This window comes from Tenrec ecaudatus, chromosome 13, assembly GCF_050624435.1.
Source record: "Tenrec ecaudatus isolate mTenEca1 chromosome 13, mTenEca1.hap1, whole genome shotgun sequence".
In the NCBI taxonomy this organism is placed as follows: Eukaryota; Metazoa; Chordata; class Mammalia; order Afrosoricida; family Tenrecidae; genus Tenrec; species Tenrec ecaudatus.
Window position 1 is genome coordinate 62,439,916 of NC_134542.1, and position 6,678 is coordinate 62,446,593.

Here is a 6,678-nt window from a genome sequence, read left to right on the forward strand (position 1 = left end):
ACAAAATGTGAATGAATTGCTGAACGTAGATCTGGTTATCTGTTATATAAATCTTCACCTAATTCATAGTAAATCGTTTTCTTTTTAATTAGAGGCAAAGTAAAATGCATCCTGCTTAAGGATCCGGGTTCTGGGTTGCTATTCTGATGAGCTCTTTAGGAAAGACAGGGACCTAGGGGGCACCACCTATGCTCCATCCTTTCTTCCCGCAGCCAGGGATGCGGAATCATGAATGCCATATGGATTTGCTTTCGCCCCTGACTGACGGTTCTTTTGCTTCCCACACAGGCAAATTTAAGCTGGAACGAATCTATCATGTGGGAGGTCTTTATTACTAAAAATTAAATCCAATAAAATGCAGATGTCCTGACAGTACCCACAAACAAGCTGTCTTTGTAATAATGGCCAACTGGAGAAAATATATGTATGCATCTGTGTTAAAACAGCACAGGAGCCCTGGTGGTAGGTACAGTGGTTAAAGTGCTTGGCTGCTAACTGAAGAGTTGGCGATTCAAACCCAGCAGCCACTCCTCGGGAACAGGAAGGTGCGGTGTGTGTCCTTAACGCTTCCCCGCCTTGCAGACCCAATGGAGCAGACTGGCCGGCAGTGTGCGTCCAGACGGACCCATCAGAAGTGGCTTCAGGGTTTTATTAGAACGGCTGGGATATTTAAAACTAAAGATCTGTTGACGAGCTCTACAATTAAAGAAAATAGGAGAAAACAAGCCACTGAAATTTTTTTCAAAGAATGGGGTTATAAAATGAAAATATGAGGGAATCCATATGTTACCAAATGGATAATTTACACAATTATTTTAAATAAAATATTAATGCATTAACAACCTTGTTTGCCTCAGTACAGTCGCTTTTCTTGCAAACCCCTTCTGTTGTGGGAATATTTCATGTCCGTGCGGCATTTTCTATTGCTGTATTAGAAAACATATAGCTAGTATGATGAACCTATGCTTTACTAAGTAAATTAAAATCCTTATGTACTTTTTCTACAACTTGCTTTCCACTAACAAAATGTTAATATTTAATTATTAATCATTTCATTTTGAAACATCTGCAAGAAGAATCAAAATTATACTATTTGTTTGGTGTGATATAATAAATTCAGATCTTTTTTCCAAGTTAGTTTCCCCTCAGTTAAGGGAATTATCCAAATGTCGATTCAAATACATCGTTCTCACAGTTAAGAACACTGCTTTCACCACCTCCTGCCCTACAGCTTTTCTGTTTTTAACTCAAAAACCAAACTCACTGCCATTGAGTCATTGCTGACTCATAGCAACCCTGTAGAACAGGATAAAACTGCCCCTGTGAGCGCCCTAGATGTATCTCTTTACATTGGTACAAAGCCCCTTCTTTCTATCAAGGAGCAGCTGGCAGTTTTGAACTGCTAACCTTGCAATTAACCCAACACATAACCATTATACCACCAGGGCTCCTTCATAGTTAACAGTCTTTAATTCTTTTAAAAAGAGAAAGAAAAGATCTATGGACAATTTAAACAATCTATGAGGTTTCTAAAGCTCTTTTACAGGATATAATATTGTAACAGTCTTTTGTCTTTATATCTCCCCGGTTCCACCTCTGCTCCTAGCCACCTACACTTTTTTCGTTCCTAAGAAGTCATAACCAGTCCAGGAGTTTTTGTGTTGTTACATTTTTCTTGCTTTCCGATCCGGTTCTTGTATCGCTTTGGGCTAGCAAATAAACTAAATAAACTACCGGCAGTGTTAACCACACATTAGGAAGGATTTTCATTGTTGGTTCAAGTGGGCCAAACCAACTGAACTAGCCATGGCGACCCAAGTGTGTTCGAGTAGAGCCGGACGCCCTGGAGCTTCCAGTGGCTGGTTTTCCGGAGTGGGGCCCGGGGCCTTCTGAAGCTCCTCCGGTTACACGTCCTGACATTTTGGTTATTACCAGAGTACGTAGCCATGTGCACGATCAGAGTGGGCCTGGGTCCTTCAAATATGAACTGATCTTCAGAGGAGATTAAAACACTAAATTTATACAATAGTCTGCTACCTTGGGTCTATGTGTTGCCTGACTTGTATTCGTTTATTTTCATTTCTAATTTTTTAAATTTTGTGTTTGAATTTAGTTTCCATTTTTAACAATAACGTTTATTGTGCTTTTGTTGAAGGTTTCCACAGAAGTTTAGGTTCCTGATCAACATTCCTATACAAGCTTGCCCTGGCAAAGGGATCCTGAGACTTGGCCCATTTGCCTCGCTAACTGTTGGGAGCTGAATTGTTTACCTGTATCTTCTAGGGGTGCTCTTTACTGGCAGTGGTGTTTTCTGTGGGGGGGGTGGCACTGCACTCTTGGAATTTTTCTGGCTGCCAGTCACAAGGTTACAAATAAGCAAATTTCAGTGTATTGCCTCATGGAGGTAGAAAAGAAATGAGGTGGCCCCAGATAAGGAGAAGAGCCTCAGACCAGGACCTTAGAGTGGCCCTCTGTCCCTCTTCACCTCCCAGCTCTGCTTAGCTTTATTCTTCTGTAATGAAAACAACCTTCTCCCAGGTGGCAGGAGAAATAATACTAACAAGCTCAACAATTCCACGTCCTCCCTGTGCGACAGCCCTGAAAGACCGGAGACTTACTCTCTTCCAACTTCCCAGGGAAAAGCTGCACTCGACCTTGCCTGATCTTCTCACCTGTGGGTCCCTGGATTAATTACTTGTCCGAGTGAATGGGTTCAAGAGCTGACCATCTCGGGATAGTAGAGGGACAGGGGAGGCTGTTACATGACAACAGAAAATGAGGGGAATATGCTAGGCAGTTAAAACGATAGTATCACAAGCCACAATAATCACTGAGAGTGCTATCACAATATGGCTACCATTTGTTCTAAAACTAGACACGGCATTTAAACTCTTTATATTTTCCATTTCCATAAAATGATTTTAAAGTGCAACAACAGCTTAACTTTACTGGAGAGAGTAAAACTCAGAGATTGGGTTAACTAAAAAGAAGCAGAGCAGAGGATAGCTCCATCAGAATTATTATATTTATGTAACAATTTCTACTTTTCCGTGAATGTGCACTAACAACTCTAAATCACTATAGAAGTACATTTATAGGGCTTTTCCAAAACAAAGCAAAATACACACTCGACTGTCTCATTCCTTGGTGTATAGACTAGCTTTCCACTTCTGAATAACAAAGATATGCATGCCCTTTCTGAGGCTATAAATAATTTGTATAAAGTCCCTGTAGCAGCATAAAAAGCATGAGTGATGCCATGTTAAATAAAACCCAGCAAAATATAAAACATATTTTATTTTATTCCAAAAACTACACACTGCCATTGAGTCTATTCCAACTCAGAGAGACCCTGTAGCAAAGGGTAGAACTGCCTCTGTGAGTTTCCGAGATTGTTACTCCGTATGAGAGTGGAAAACCCCCTCTTTTTCTGGAGGAGCGGCTGATGGTTTCAAACTGCTCACCTTGCAGTTTGTAGCCCAATGCTTAACCTCTGTGCCACTAGGGCTCCTACAACTCTATGACAGCACATGATAAGAAAAAACAAAACGGGAGTTCTCACCTTTACAATTATCAAGGGGTGGATTTTATTTTCCTTTAGCTACCTTCTCGATGTTATGTAACATTCTTATGCCACTTTTGTAATTTAGAGGGGGAAATCTGTTTATTATTCTGCGTAAGCCTTTTTAAAACGTGACTGCTAAAGATTAAATTGTGCCTGCCATAAGTACATTGAAGTCCTGGGCCTCTGGGCGTGATCCTGTTTAGAAGCAGACCAAGGTCTGGGTGGTCTGGGTACTTTTGTGTTCATAAGGTCAAAGTGTGAGTCCTAAGCCTGTAACTTTCGAGTTGTAACCAGAGCACAATAGCCAGAGGCACCCACTGAGGGAAGGTGGACCTGAAGGAACTCCCAGGCTGCTAACAAGGCAGGACCGTTTTGGCATGGGAGTTAGATAGACTTCCAACCTCCAAACTGTAAGGCAATACATTTCTGTTCTTTAAAGACCCCCATGAGCCTACCTTAAACTACCTCCATGTTGTTTAGCAGAGATTCACTCTTCTGGAAAGACAGGGAGGAGACAGGACTGACAGAATGGCCTCAAAATACATGACTGTTTGGCTGTATGTCCTTATTGAAGACTTGATAGAATGGGCAGGACATACCTTAAAAAGTGACTCTTATTGTTTGCTGCAGGATGATGCATTCAACAGGGAAAATCTGGTAAACTTTGTAGGCCAATATCTCCCTAAACAGTTTGCCTCCAGAGTTCCTGAAACATTGTCACTATCCTTTAAAAAGGTTTAAAGTTTATAAGATAAAATACAAAAAAATTGGACGGAGCTTCAACCAAATGTCAAACCATCATCGAAAACAAGAGCTTCTACCATGTGTGTGTCACAAAGAGCTGATGGGTATCAGGCAGCAAGAACCGGAATGAAGTCTAGAGCACTTGGAGTTATTCTGAGGAAGAGGCTCCAAGGATGAAGAAACTTGCACCTCTGATGGGAAGCTGGCACCTAGAAGGTTGTGCCAAGAAATGTGGCTGTCACTGTTTTTCTTTGCCTTCTTTTCCAATAAAAAATCTATATTACAGCTTGAGATTCCTTCACTCATTCATTCACTCATCGGGAAATTACTAGACCTCGTTTTATAACATCGCACACCCATCTGGACCCTGGGCATAATACAGTGACCAAAATTCAATGATTGATCTCCAAGAGTTTTTAAGGCAGTCAGCAAATAGGCCTTTCCAAAGCACTGTCGCGTGTGCCGTCAAAGACTGTCGGGACAGTTCCGTAGTGAAGATTTCACCAAAAACTCTGTTTCCAAACTCAGGTGCAATATTATCCAGGAAACTTCTCCACAACTCTGGAGTATAAATAGAATGTCCTTGCCAGGGTATCATATGTCTTTCTGAAGTCTAGCTACCCAAAAAATAATTCTTCAGAGTTAATTGTAGGTTTATTGTAGTGCACCTCAAATTAATTGATACTTTCATTAAGAACATACTTTCTTATAAACCATATCAGTGGGTGCCCACCTTTTTCCTGACATAACCACTGAAGACAGACATGTGCATAAGCAAATGTGGTGAAGAAAGCTAATGGTGCTCGGCTATCAAAAAAATATAGCAGCTGGGGTCTTAAAGGCTTGAAGATAAACAAGTGGCCATCTAGCTGAGAAGCATCAAAGCCCACCTAGAAGAAGTAAACCAGCCTGTCTGACCACAAGGTGCAGAAGGGACCAGTTATCAGACATCAAAGAACTAAAAATCATATCAATGGGTGCCCACCTCCCTGATACGATCAATGAAGACAAACGTGTGTATAAGCAAATGTGGTGAAGAAAGCTGATGGTGCCCAGCTATCAAAAGATATAGCATCTGGGGTCTTTAAGGCTCAAAGATAAACAAGTAGCCATGTAACTCAGAAGCAAAAAAGCCCACATGGAAGAAACACACCAGCCTGTGTGACCACGAGCTGTCAAAGGGATCAGGTATCAAGCATCAAGGAACAAAAAATCATATCATTGAAAATGTGGTTGAGTGCAGAATGGAGACCCAAAGCCCAATGGTAGCCAACTGGACACCCCTTACTGAAGGGTTGTGGGGAGGAGATGAATCAGGCAGGGTGCAGGGTAGCAACGATGAAACATATAACTTTCCTCTAGTTCTTAAATACTTCCTCCCCCGCCACTATCATGATCCCAATTCTACCTTACAAATCTGGCTAGACCAGAGGATGTACATAGGCACAGATAGCAACTGGAAACACTGGGAATCCAAGACAGAGGACTCCTCCAGGACCAGTGGTGAGGATGGCGATGCCTGTAGGGTGGAGAGAATGTGGGGTAGAAAGGGGGAACTGATTACAAGAATCTACGTATAGCCTCCTCCCTAGGGGAGGGACAGCAGAGAAGAAGGTGGGGGGAGACGTCGGACAGTGTAATATATGACAAAATAATCATAATTTATGAATGATGAAGGATTCACGAGGTAAGGGGGAGTGGGGAGGGAGGGGGAAAATGAGCAGCAGATATTAAGGGCTGAAGTAGAAGGCAAATGTTTTGAGAACGATTATGGCAACAAATGTACATATGTTTTGACACGTTGGATGTATGTATGGATTGTGATAAAAATTGTACGAGCCCCCAATAAAATGATTTTTTTTAAAGAATATACTTTCTCACCACAACCTGATCAGACAGGGCTGCTAAGCCTAAAATGTTTTCCAGTATCCCACTCTTTTTCTAAATGTTTACTTCACTTAGCTGAGCAAAATGAGCCAGCCGATATAACTGTGTCCGTCTAAGTTGCACACACGTAAGGCAACTATGGAAACAAAGCATCTCAGTGTCTTAAAATGAAATGAACCCATGAGTGGTGTGCTCCCTTAAAGAATCTGCTAAATGAAAGCAAACCGCCTACAGTCTCCCAAAAGCAAAGACGAGAAGCAAAGAAAGTCAGATAACCGAGATAAATGGGAACAGTGCAAACAGAATGGAAACAATAAGATGCCAGCACACGGGGAAATTTGTAGGCCAAGTCACAGAACAATCCGTATCAAAAACATTAACTGGGAACCTAATTGGTTTGAATTAAAACACAATAAAATACTCTCAAAAATTGAAGTCAAAGTGAACAAATATGATACCTAATTAACAATTTTGATAATAAC